The sequence below is a fragment of the Lepidochelys olivacea genome (assembly GCF_965140295.1).
Source record: "Lepidochelys olivacea isolate rLepOli2 genome assembly, chromosome: 3".
Lineage (NCBI taxonomy): Eukaryota > Metazoa > Chordata > Testudines > Cheloniidae > Lepidochelys > Lepidochelys olivacea.
In genome coordinates, this window is record NC_140413.1 from 93,378,539 (window position 1) to 93,392,639 (window position 14,101).

The 14,101-nt window shown below is 42.2% G+C and overlaps 1 long non-coding RNA gene across 3 annotated transcripts in view; it reads left to right on the forward strand.

Annotated features, from left to right (window-relative positions):
• The window catches only part of LOC311518968, a 96,144-nt gene that overhangs the window by 62,219 nt on the left and 19,824 nt on the right, over positions 1-14,101 (forward strand). For 2 of the 3 annotated variants that reach the window (XR_014711163.1, XR_014711164.1), the window contains exons 5-7: positions 4,692-4,843; positions 11,636-12,098; positions 12,790-13,142. This is a non-coding gene — a long non-coding RNA (uncharacterized lncRNA). Of the gene's footprint in view, positions 1-4,691; positions 4,844-11,635; positions 12,099-12,789; positions 13,143-14,101 lie in introns of those variants that run through there. The other variant, XR_014711162.1, reaches the window with a different exon arrangement.

Genomic DNA, 14,101 nt, shown 5'->3' on the forward strand with positions numbered 1-14,101 from the left:
AGCTGAGCAGCTAGAGAGCAGCAGCTGTTGGGTGGGAACCCAGCTCCGAAGGCAGAGACACCGCCAGCAGCAGCGCAGAAGTAAGGGTGGCATGGTATGGTATTGCCACCCTTATTTCTGTGTTGCCGCTTGTAGGGTGCTGCCTGCAAAGCTGAGCACCTGGCCAACAGCCGCTGCTCTCTGGCTGCCCAGCTCTGAAGTCAGTGCAGAAGTAAGGGTGGCAATACCGTGATGCCCCTAAAATAACCTTTTCTCCTCCCTGCAACTCCCTTTTGGGTCAGGACCCTCAGTTTGAGAAACATTGGTCTCCCCGTGAAATCTGTTTAGTATAGGGTAAAAGCACAAAAAAGACCAGATTTCACAAGGGGAGACCAGATTTCGTGGTCCATGACATGTTTTTCATGGTCATGAATTTGGTAGGGCCCTAGCAATAGTGATTAAAGATTTACAAGGCAGCAACTGTGATTTTAAAGGAATACCAATGGATGTATAAAGTAAGCTTGCCAATTTTTTATATAATTTTTAGTATAGTATAGTTTAGCATAGTATTTAATATGTGTATTCTTGAAATGTGTGTGGGTTTAACTGTATTTTATTTATGTAAAACTAAAAGAATAATTTAAGAACTGCTGTCAGCTATTTGTTACAAACGAGCCACTTGTATCAAATCGCTTCACTTAGAATCATTGAAACTATATGCTTTTGTAGTTTGAATGCTCTTTATCTTTGTCATAAATATAAAGGTTAAGGTAAACCCCTTTAAAATCCCTCCTGAACAGAGGAAAAATCCTCTCACCTGTAAAGGGTTAAGAAGCTAAAGGTAACCTCACTGGCACCTGACCAAAATGACCAATGAGGAGACAAAATACTTTCAAAAGCTGGGAGGAGGGAGAGAAACAAAGGGTCTGGGTCTGTCTGTATGCTGCTTTTGCTGGGGATAGACCAGGAATGGAGTCTTAGAACTTTAGTAAGTAATCTAGCTAGGTATGTGTTAGATTATGATTTCTTTAAATGGCTGAGAAAAGAACTGTGCTGAATAGAATTCCTCCTGAAGGTTGAAACAGCAGACTGGACTTCTACATAGAGTGCTTCCGCCGACGTGCACGGGCTGAAATTGTGGAAAAGCAGCATCACTTGCCCCATAACCTCAGCCATGCGGAACGCAATGCCATCCACAGCCTCAGAAACAACTCTGACATCATAATCAAAAAGGCTGACAAAGGAGGTGCTGTTGTCATCATGAATAGGTCGGAATATGAACAAGAGGCTGCTCGGCAGCTCTCCAACACAAGTTTCTACAAGCCATTACCCTATGATCCCACTGAGAGTTACCAAAAGCAACTACAGCATTTGCTCAAGAAACTTCCTGAAAAAGCACAAGATCAAATCCGCACAGACACACCCCTGGAACCCCGACCTGGGATATTCTATCTACTACCCAAGATCCATAAACCTGGAAATCCTGGGCACCCCATCATCTCAGGCATTGGCACCCTGACAGCAGGATTGTCTGGCTATGTAGATTCCCTCCTCAGGCCCTACGCTACCAGCACTCCCAGCTACCTTCAAGACACCACTGACTTCCTGAGGAAACTTCAATCCATCGGTGATCTTCCTGATAACACCATCCTGGCCACTATGGATGTAGAAGCCCTCTACACCAACATTCCACACAAAGATGGACTACAAGCCATCAGGAACACTATCCCCGATAATGTCACAGCTAACCTCGTGGCTGAACTTTGTGACTTTGTCCTTACCCATAACTATTTCACATTTGGGGACAATGTATGCCTTCAGATCAGCAGCACTGCTATGGGTACCCGCATGGCCCCACAGTATGCCAACATTTTTATGGCTGATTTAGAACAACGCTTCCTCAGCTCTCGTCCCCTAAAGCCCCTACTCTACTTGCGCTATATTGATGACATCTTCATCATCTGGACCCATGGAAAAGAAGCCCTTGAGGAATTCCACCATGATTTCAACAATTTCCATCCCACCACCAACCTCAGCCTGGTCCAGTCCACACAAGAGATCCACTTCCTGGACACTACAGTGCTAATAAACAATGGTCACATAAACACCACCCTATACCGGAAACCTACTGACCGCTATTCCTACCTGCATGCCTCCAGCTTTCACCCTGACCACACCACACGATCCATCGTCTACAGCCAAGCTCTGCGATACAACCACATTTGCTCCAACCCCTCAGACAGAGACAAACACCTACAAGATCTCTGTCAAGCTTTTTTACAACTACAATACCCACCTGCGGAAGTAAAGAAACAGATTGATAGAGCCAGAAGAGTTCCCAGAAGTTACCTACTACAGGACAGGCCTAACAAAGAAAATAACAGAACGCCACTAGCCGTCACCTTCAGCCCCCAACTAAAACCCCTCCAACGCATTATTAAGGATCTACAACCTATCCTAAAGGATGATCCAACACTCTCATACATCTTCGGAGACAGGCCAGTCCTTGCCTACAGACAGCCCCGCAACCTGAAGCAAATACTCACCAACAACCACATACCACACAACAGAACCACTAACCCAGGAACTTATCCTTGCAACAAAGCCCGTTGCCAATTGTGCCCACATATCTATTCAGGGGACACCATTACAGGGCCTAATAACATCAGCCACACTATCAGAGGCTCGTTCACCTGCACATCCACCAATGCGATATATGCCATCATGTGCCAGCAATGCCCCTCTGCCATTTACATTGGTCAAACTGGACAGTCTCTACGTAAAAGAATAAATGGACACAAATCAGATGTCAAGAATTATAACATTCATAAACCAGTCGGAGAACCTTCAATCTCTCTGGTCACGCAATCACAGACATGAAGGTCGCTATCTTAAAACAAAAACACTTCAAATTCAGACTCCAGCAAGAAACTGCTGAATTGGAATTCATTTGCAAATTGGATACTATCAATTTAGGCTTAAATAGAGACTGGGAGTGGCTAAGTCATTATGCAAGGTAGCCTATTTTCCCTTGTTTTTTCCTACCCCCTCCCTCCAGATGTTCTGGTTTAACTTGGATTTAAACTTGGAGAGTGGTCAGTTTGGATGAGCTATTACCAGCAGGAGAGTGAGTCTGTGTGTGTATGGGGGTGGGGGGGGTGAGAAAACCTGGATTTGTGCTGGAAATGGCCCACCTTGATTATCATGCACACTGTAGGGAGAGTGGTCACTTTGGATGAGCTATTACCAGCAGGATAGTGAGTTTGTGTGTGTGGTTTTTGGGAGGGGGGTGAGGGGGTGAGAGAACCTGGATTTGTGCAGGAAATGGCCCAACTTGATTATCATGCACATTGTGTAAAGAGTTGTCACTTTGGATGGGCTATCACAAGCAGGAGAGTGAATTTGTGTGGGGGGGTGGAGGGTGAGAAAACCTGGATTTGTGCTGGAAATGGCCCAACCTGATGATCACTTTAGATAAGCTATTACCAGCAGGACAGTGGGGTGGGAGGAGGTATTGTTTTATGATCTCTGTGTGTATATAAAGTCTGCTGCAGTTTCCACAGTATGCATCCGATGAAGTGAGCTGTAGCTCACGAAAGCTCATGCTCAAATAAATTGGTTAGTCTCTAAGGTGCCACAAGTACTCCTTTTCTTTTTACGAATACAGACTAACACGGCTGTTACTCTGAAACCTATTCCTGTCTGTGTGTCTTTTTTGTAACTTAAGGTTTTGCCTAGAGGGATTCTCTATGTTTTGAATCTAATTACCCTGTAAGGTATCTACCATCCTGATTTTACAGAGGTGATTCCTTTACTTCTATTAAAAGTCTTCTTGTAAGAAAACTGAATGCTTTTTTATTGTTCTCAGATTCAAGGGTTTGGGTCGTGGTCACCTAAGCAAATTGGTGAGGATTTTTACCAAACCTTTCCCAGGAAGTGGGGTGCAAGGGTTGGGAGGATTTTGTGGGGAAAGACGTGTCCAAACTACGTTTCCCAGTAAACCCAGTTAGAGTTTGGTGGTGGCAGTGGAGATCCAGGGACAAAGGATAAAATTAATTTGTACCTTGGGGAAGTTTTAACCTAAGCTGGTAAAAGTAAGCTTAGGAGGTTTTCATGCAGATCCCCACATCTGTACCCTAGAGTTCAGAGTGGGGGAGGAACCTTGACAATCTTGCAATAAGGCATTTGTGTCTCAGGGATTTTGTTTTGTTTAGGACTTTTAGGATACATTGTATTAGGGATTATTAGTTACATTAATAAAAGTGACTTTGTTTTTGGAAAGAATACTTTTTGTCAATTACTTTATTGGAAAGTTATATCCCTATCCTTTAGTGTTTCCTTAACAACCCTGGAAACTTTTACCGCAAGAAGAACAGACTAAGGAGGTGATAGGCAGATTATTATAGCAGTATCCCAAAATCAATTTTTCAGGATAAAAGTACAGCTGCGAAGTCTGGCCTAAGAGAGTGTGAGCATGAGGAACTGTAATAACTGAGGGGGAAACAGATTAATATCATCCCAAGCAAAACAAAATGTTTCAAGTCAGTCTAACAAATCAAAATATAATGTTGATTTGGGAATGTTGGTATGTTTCATTTCTATTGAAAATGCCAAAACAAGATGTTTTGACATTTCCAAAAGGAATTTTTTTTTTGAATTTTCATTCAGAAGAAAAAAAATGTATTGTAATTCAACCTTCTGTTTCAATTCAGGATGAAAACAAATTTTGAAATATTGGAATTTCCAGCTCTACAAATAAGGAATTTTCACACTTTTCTGCACTGTCCTGAGGAGGGCTGCAGATCAATAACACTTCCTGAAAAAGGAAAGAAGGATGATGGAAATGGCTCTGCTTCCCTTGCAGGTGAGGCTGGCAGTGACTCCTTTTGCCTTTCTGTAGATGGGGCTGCAGGTTACAACCTATCATTCGAGCTATTTTAGTTGCAACGTGCCTTGGAGGCCATGATTCCACAGAGTGTCAGCATGGTCTAGTGAATAAGGCGATTGGACTGGGAGTTAAAAGACCTGCATTGCATTCCTTGTTCTGCCACTGACCTGCTGGGTGAGCTTGGGCAAGGCACTTCTGTTTCTCCTTTCACCCACTGAAGTCTTACCAATGTAGATCGTAAACTTTTTCAGACAAGAACTGTCACTTACTATGTACTTGTACAGAGCCTAGCCCAATAAGGCCATTCTTGGTTGTGGTTTCTAGGTGATACCGTGATATAAATAAATAATAACAACTGTGCATGAGATGCACAGGTACAATACTAGCACTTTCATCCTCTGGGATCACCGAATACCTGCAATCCGAGGTATTTGTATTCAATGTCTTGGGACTGATGAGGTCCACAGTAGAGGTGGACAGAGAAAGACTACCTCCTAACCTTCTTTGAAGTTCAGCAGCAAACAGTACCAGGAGGTAAAGTTTTTCATACCTTGATCAGAGGACACGGCAATATTACATTAAGTAAAAGCATCAAAGAGAGTAATTAAAAAGTTATGAGGACAGTCTATAGAGGAAATATTGGTTAGCTAAAATAATAATTAAAAACCCAGATGTGTCTTTAACTCTGTCTGCACTTTCCTAATAGTAAAAACAACAACAACAAAAAAACCCAACAGATAATCATGCCTTAATGAGTCAACATAATTAGTTATTAACCATTAGAAAAAAGTAAATAGTTGTTCATTAAAAGTTTAATGGTAGGATTTTCAAAAGCACCCAAGTGACTTAGCATTAATTGGACTTGTGCTGATAAACTGCTCCAGAGCCTTCAAAAATTCCATTGAAAAAGTATCTGACATTAAAAACCCCACCAAAAATATCCAAACTTATAATAAATTTGTGGAAGAATCCTGTTCAGCAGTGGGAAGACTGGGATGCAAAATATCATTGCTTTTTATGGAACCACCCCTAAAAGTCATGATTTTTTAAATGGAAATTATAGGAATCACTAACACAGCCTTAAACCTAATCTTCTTATTAGAAGGAATTGTTCAAGTAACTCTTTGAAATTGTAAATATATGTCTAATAACTTGCAAAACACCGCAATTTTTTTTTAAAAAATAAGCTAACACTCATTCTTTTCTGGGTTCCACTCTCCATAGAAAGGAATATTATATAATGACACAAAGAAAGTGTGTAAACATAAGACTGAGAGCTGAACTTTCTAAATGTTAAATTGAAATGGCTCAAGGCACGCTATCAATGAGGCACAGCAATAATTTATTTGGTAAATGATTACTACTTGAATCAGTCTGTCCCTACAGAGAATGATGCATTAACCAAAGATGGAGGCAGGATCAGTGAAGCAGATAAATGCACTTGATGCACTCAATCAAGTGACATTAGTGCTGATGACATACAGTAATTTTGAAATCAAAACTGCAAACTAGCTATCAACAAAACAAAAGTTATGACGTCAGGAAGATAAGGCTCAAAGGCAAGTAAATATTAGTGTTGATAAATTAACTAGATAGATGATGAAGAATGAAACATTATTTTCTTGAAGAGAAATGAAACAGTTCATAGCAGAAACACTGAATATGCATGACAAATATAAATTGTAGCAAAAAGTTTAAATAAAACAGAATACATGATAATATTGATGAAGTAATCAACACCAAAAATGCCCCCCTCAAAAAAAAGAAAGAAAAGAAAAAGAAAAAGAAACATACCACACAGTGAAAGATGTTAAATTAATTTTCTCAAAGTTTCCCCCTACACTACAAGAGCAAGAGATCAATGAAGAAGGAAATTAAACCCTTCTGGCTTGGAATGGGAAATTAAGTTACTGAGGATGGCAAATCAGATGTAGGTGATGGATATATGATCATTATCTTTAGAACAGGGGAGATTAAAGTCATGTCATGGAAAGAGGGCTGTATATATCCAATGTCCTGGATGGCTCTAACACTGAAGGAGAAGAATGTGAATTAGGACATATCCTCTGGGCCAGATGAAGATTACTGTCCAAAGAGAATAGGATTTATTGACAGACATGATAGAGCACAGTACTTGAACTCTGATGATGAGCTAGGTACCAGTAGGATGACTCTGGAATTCAAAACAGGAGAAAAAAACCTTTCTAATGAGAGGAAAAAGAGAACACCAAAAGACCATGAATCTTTATGTAGGACTTAAGTGACCTTCTTCCCAAAAGGCTGCTAAAAGTCTTGCAAGTCAATCCATTTATAGTCTCTAGGCCCATGTAAAGAATATTTCATTTTCACTGTGATGTTAGGATACTGAGTTCCTTTGTTATGAGGAATTAATTCTGTCTCTGGTCCCCTAAAATAGCTGTTGAAGAGAAGGCACTAGGGGCATCTTGGATGGTGCTGTCAATGCCAAAGCTACAGGAAGTTCATATCATTAGACAAGGGGAAGAATTGGGCACAGATTCAGATTCTCCATTGCTCCATGGAGAGTCAGTAGAGGTTATGTTAGTCATTTGACTGAAGTAGCCTTCAAAGAATGGCTCAGCTGATGCTCCCCACCCTAAAGGGGAATATTTCTTGTCACTCCCCAGCTATTTCATGCATCTGCCCAGTGACTGGCTTGGCTGCGCTGGCCAGACGCTGAGCTCTGGATTTAGTAATTCAAAAACATTAATGAAAATTAATTTTCACATTCAAAAGCATTAATAAAAATTAGTGGCCACACTTAGAACTTTTAATAATTTGTGAACCACATGTCTTCATAAATGTCTAAGGCACCTATTGTCATTAGGGATTAACAGCCAGATTTTTAAAGATAGGCACCTGTGGGATTTTCAAAAGTGCCTGGGTGCCTAACTCTCATGTGAAAATCCCACTAGGAACCATTCTGTTTCTATAGGTGCTTAAATACCTAAAAATCTGGGCCTAAACCTGTAAGTGGAATAATTAGCTAGTTTCTGAGTTACTTTTATTTAAATGCACACATGCATCCTTTCATGTTCAATAGCCACTCAACCCACTTTTGTTGAAACTATCAAGAAAAACATAGGGTGACCATATGTCCTGTTTTGGTCGGGGTAGTCCCTTTGCTAAACCCTGTCCCGGCCATGCTGACTTTTTTGGCAAAACCTGCATTTGTCCCGTTTGCTCTTGCCAGCTGATGACCGGTTGCCCAGTTTTGCCAAAAGAGTGGATTACAACCCCTAGTGGGGTGCAGAGGAACGTGTGGGGGGAAACAACAGCCCCACATGAGGAGAGGGAGGGCTCAGGCGAGTATCTCGGGCCACTCCAGCCCCGCACGGGTGTTGGCTAGCCCTAGGCGGTGTCCCATTTTCCCTTTTCGGAAATGTGGTCACCCTAAAAATGATGTTCATTTGAGGGCTGAAATTATGTTTGATTAATTTTAGTCCAAAAGGACATTGCTGAGAAAGAAGGTGTTCCAGCCTTCTCCTGCTGCCATTGACGTCAATGGGAATTTTGCCAATACTTTAGCAGTAGCAGCAGGAATTGCCCAGAAAGTTTCTTAGCTTTTCCAATGTACTGCCTTATGATTGTGATGGCTGTGATGTCACTTGCTCTGAAATAGCCAGCAGGAAATCTGGAGCTGAGATTCTAGTTGGTTAATAGAAAAGGAGTACTTGTGGCACCTTAGAGACTAACCAATTTATTAGAGCATAAGCTTTCGTGAGCTACAGCTCACTTCCTCAGATGCATATCGTGGAAACTGCAGCAGGCTTTATATATACACAGAGAATATGAAACAATACCTATTCCCACCCCACTGTCCTGCTGGTAATAGCTTATCTAAAGTGATTTCCAGCACAAATCCAGGTTTTCTCACCCTCCACCCCCCCACACAAATTCACTCTCCTGCTGGTGATAGCCCATCCAAAGTGACAACTCTTTACACAATGTGCATGACAATCAAGCTGGGCTATTTCCTGCATAAATCCTGGTTCTCACATCCCCCCCACCCCCATACACACACAGACTCACTCTCCTGCTGGTAATAGCTCATCCAAACTGACCACTCTTCAAGTTAAAATCCAAGTTAAACCAGAACATCTGGGGGGGGGGATAGGAAAAAACAAGAGGAAACAGGCTACCTTGCATAATGACTTAGCCACTCCAAGTCTCTATTTAAGCCTAAATTAATAGTATCCAATTTGCAAATGAATTCCAATTCAGCAGTTTCTCGCTGGAGTCTGGATTTGAAGTTTTTTTGTTTTAAGATAGCGACCTTCATGTCTGTGATCGCGTGACCAGAGAGATTGAAGTGTTCTCCGACTGGTTTATGAATGTTATAATTCTTGACATCTGATTTGTGTCCATTTATTCTTTTACGTAGAGACTGTCCAGTTTGACCAATGTACATGGCAGAGGGGCATTGCTGGCACATGATGGCATATATCGCATTGGTGGATGTGCAGGTGAACGAGCCTCTGATAGTGTGGCTGATGTTATTAGGCCCTGTGATGGTGTCCCCTGAATAGATATGTGGGCACAGTTGGCAACGGGCTTTGTTGCAAGGATAAGTTCCCGGGTTAGTGGTTCTGTTGTGTGGTATGTGGTTGTTGGTGAGTATTTGCTTCAGGTTGCGGGGCTGTCTGTAGGCAAGGACTGGCCTGTCTCCCAAGATTTGTGAGAGTGTTGGGTCATCCTTTAGGATAGGTTGTAGATCCTTAATAATGCGTTGGAGGGGTTTTAGTTGGGGGCTGAAGGTGACGGCTAGTGGCGTTCTGTTATTTTCTTTGTTAGGCCTGTCCTGTAGTAGGTAACTTCTGGGAACTCTTCTGGCTCTATCAATCTGTTTCTTTACTTCTGCAGGTGGGTATTGTAGTTGTAAGAAAGCTTGACAGAGATCTTGTAGGTGTTTGTCTCTGTGGGTGGGTTAATGATTGGCTCTAATGTTACTGAATTAGTGCTAATTAGAGCTGGGTGAAATTTTTCAACCAAATAGTTTATTTACTGAAAAATGCAGTTTTGGTCAATCTGAAACTATTTTTGAATTTACACAAATTCCCTGAATTGTTTCAACCAAAACAGTACTTTATTTTATTTTGGGGATTTAAATGCCATTCACAAAATGGCTAGAAGAGGACATGATGGTGTATAAAATACTTGTATAGTGATTGGGACAAAGAAGAGAGTGAGAATGACTCTATAGCCTGATGGTGAGGGGAGACTTCCATGGGAGACCCAAGTTCATGTATCTGCTCCACTTCAGGAGGAGAGGGAAATAGAACTAGTGTCACCCATGTCCAAGTTAGTGCCTTGACCACTGCGCTAAAAGTTAGAAGGGAGGCAGTGGCAGTTTCTCCTCCAGCTGTTTTGTGAATCTAGCCTTTTATTTCCTTTTCTTTTATGTTAAAAAGTACCAAGAAATGAAATGGTTCATTTCAGGTTGAATACATGTTTTGCTGATTTTTCTAATTTGCTGAAGTTTATTTGAATGTTCAGCTTTGGTTTGGGTCAAATCAATTTTTCCCCCTGATTTTTCAGCAAACCCCCAAAACCAGTTATTTGCAAGCTCTAGTGCTAACCACATTTTAAAATAGCCATCTATGGCCTTGTCTACACTACTGGGACAAGTTGACCTAAGTTATGTAGCTTTGGTTGACTTACTGCAGTTTCTACACCATGCCGTGTTGACAGGACATGCTCTCCCGGAGACTTACCTTATTCTCTTTCCTGTGGAGTACCAGAGTCGACCGGACAGTGCTCTGTGGTTGATTTAGTCAGTCTTCACTAGATCTGCTAAATCGACCCCCTCTGCATAGATTGCAGCAGCATTGATCCCCAGTAAGTGTAGACATGGCCTATATGTTTGACTTAGTTAGGGATTTTGTAAACAAATTCTGATTTTTTTTTAGTATAATCTTGGCAGGTAGCTTTTAAAACTAAAAAAGTTTGTAAAGAACAAAAGGAGGAAAAGGACAGAATAGCACTGAAGATTAATGTAGTGCCCCCTGGAAGCCTGCATCTGAATGTAGATTCACTTAGCCTTGAGTATAATAATCAGGTCTGTAGAGCAAAATTAAGACACTAAAAGGGAGCGATCTAAAATTAAACAACACTACCAGTGTAGCATAAGTGTACATTTGAACCTGTATCTCATGTACTCCAAAACATTTCTTCTGTTCCTGATCCTTGAGACCTGAGTTATACTCTGTGAAATTTTGTGCTTATATTGCATTATAATTTTGTAAATAAACTCTTTCACTTTCTAATGATAATGTAACTCTATGCAGCAGGCTATTCAACAGGCCACAGAAATAGGAGAAAATGAGAACATACTCAGCAGTTTAAGAGACACTAAAAGTGGTGGTGTTCTTTAGGCCTTGTTTACACTACAGAGTTTTGTTGACAAAAGTCAGCCTTTGTTGACATAACAGTAGAACTGTACATACTACAATGCTCTTTCCACTGACAAAACTCTCCTGCTTTGCACACAAACAAAAAACACCTTGACAAGAGGTGTAGAGCTTTATGCAGCAAAGTTATTTTGACAAAGTGTCAGTGTAGTAGACACTGCGCTTGGTTATGTCACTGTAAATGGCCTCCAGGAGGTGTCCCACAATGCCAATCCTGACTGCTCTGGTCAGCAGTTTGAACTCCACTGCTCTGCCGCCCGGTAAACAGGCATCAGTCCCTCCCCCTTTAAAGGACCAAGAATTTTTGAAATTTCACTTTCTGTTTCCTTGGCATGGACAGTTCATATCACATCTTCCCAATTGACCATGGCACGCCACGCAGCAAATGCTCTTCCGCTTGGAGCACACCTGAATTGCTGAATCTGATGGCACTGTGGAGAGAAGAGGCTGTGCAGTCCCAGCTCCACTCTAGACATAGGAACTTCTATACCTGTGATCAGATTTCTCATGATCAAACCGTCTCTCTGATGCTGTGCCGAAGACCTGATGCTTCTACAAGAAGCTGGACACCATCTTTGGCAGCTACCTCCCTTCCACCACCAACAGCCCTGTGGATAGTTCAGTGGGCTGGGGACTGCGGACAGCATACTCAACCCTGAGGATGAAGTCATGGATGAGGAGGTCGAGTTGGAGGATGAGATGGGACAAGTGACAAGGTTATCCAGTACCGTGGCGAACGAGGACCTCTTCTTGACCCAGGAGACGCCATCTCTGGCACTCATGATGCAGGAGAGAGAGATCTGGTAAGTGATCTTTTTAAGTTGATGCTGCTCATATATATCAGGTCGAGCAGTCCTTTGCTTTGTTATATTCTAGAAGTGGGTGAAGAGATAGAAATATACAAGACTAGCTGTGTTTGCGTATGTTTCATATTCCCCTGTGCAGCTAAGCAGTGTAGCAGAACAGTGTGTTAATGCACACCGAGATTTCATGGAAATCTTCCAGAGAGCTCTCTAGGAGGTCTCTAGGTACTCACCAATCCTCTACTGGAGGTTCCCTGGAAGAGCTTCTTTGTTCCATCCCCCCACTGTATGAAACTTTTACTTGTGCAGGGACCAAAGTGGCACACAGGAGAGAAGCATAGGGACCTGGTTTGAAGCCACACGCATGCAAAAGATGCACCCTGGCATCCTGGCTTACCCTCAGGAGTGAAATATCAGCTTCAGTGACCCCCACCTGTGAAAAATGGTAGAAGAATTTACAATTTTGTCTCTCCTCACCTGCAGTAATCCCTTTTTAAAAACTGCCTAAACGCTTTTCCCTTTGTTTAGTATCCTTCCCCTAGCCGAACTCTGCATGTTTAGGGTGTTCACTGAGCTGTGTGCTTGCCAAGGGAGGTGCATTTTAAAAAGAGGTGCATTTTACTATAATGATTTGATGCTGTGAGCGCACTAACAATCATGCTTCTGTTTATTGTTTCTGGTTCTTCTGCAGATGTGGCCTTCAGGGCCACCCTCTACATACCTGCAGAGTGCCTCTGCCAGATAAGGAAGAGCAAAGAGGACTAGATGGCCTCCTGAGGTCTCGTCCAACCCTAATCTTCTATGATTCTATGTTGTAGTCTCTAATCATGTTTCAGGGAGAACACGTGCATGCTCACCCTCACCCCTGCAGCCAATACAGAAATGCTTGCTATGTGCTCCCCAAACTCCTCCCACACATTCCTTGTAACCTCCCGGCCCATCTCAGTACCCCATTCACTCCACCCCTTCAGACAACTTCCAAAATGATAGCTGGAGTTACACACTGCTCGGAGAGCCTACACTGTCCTTCACTGTGATCTCCCTTTCCACCAAGAGTTTTGTGTGTGTTGTTTATTGGTATTTAATAAAAACATACTGTTATTTGTCTCCTAAACATGGTGGTTGCTGCTGGAATTAATACACAGTGGCAACTAGCACATTTAAAGACTACAGATCATGGGCAGGAATCATCGAAATTTTCATGCAAGGTGGCAACTTAATAAAGCAGGGCAGGGTGCTGTATAGAAAGACACAGTTCTGGTTCTGATTGTCAGAATGGTGCCTCAAAACCTCCCTGATTCAAATAGCTTCCTGTTGTGCCCCTCCAATAGCCCTGGTATCTGGCTGCTCAAAATCAGCCAGCAGGTTATTGGCCTCCATGCGTTACCCTGGGGGAAACTTTTCACCCTGAGCCTAACAAATATTATGGAGCACACAGCAGGCTGCTATGATCCTGGGAATATTTTCCTCATTTAGGTCTAACCTGCCATAAAGACAGCTACAGTATGCTTTTAATCTGCCAAACACAAATTCTACAGTCATTTTGCGTCTGCTCAGCCTGTTGTTGAAGCACTCCTTGCTGCTGTCCAGATTTCCCATGTGAGACTTCATATGCCATGGGAGTAAGGAGTATACTGGGTCTCCCAGGATCACTGTGGGTGTTTCAACATCCTATGTTGGAATCTTCTGGTCTGGAAAGAAAGTCCCTGGTTGCAGCTTTCTATACAGGACAGTGTTCCTGAAGATGCACGCATCATGCACCTTCCCTGACCACCCCACGTTGATGTTAGTGAAATTCCTATGGTGATCCAAAAGCATCTGAAATACCATAGAGAAGTACCCTTTTCTGTTGATGTACTCCATGGCAAGATGGACTGGGGCCAAAATTGGGTTATGCCTGCCATCTATTGCCCTGCCGCAGTTAGGGAATCCCATTGCCACAAAGCCATCCACTATTTCACGCACATCTCCAAGACTCACAGTTCTTCATAGCAGAATGTGAT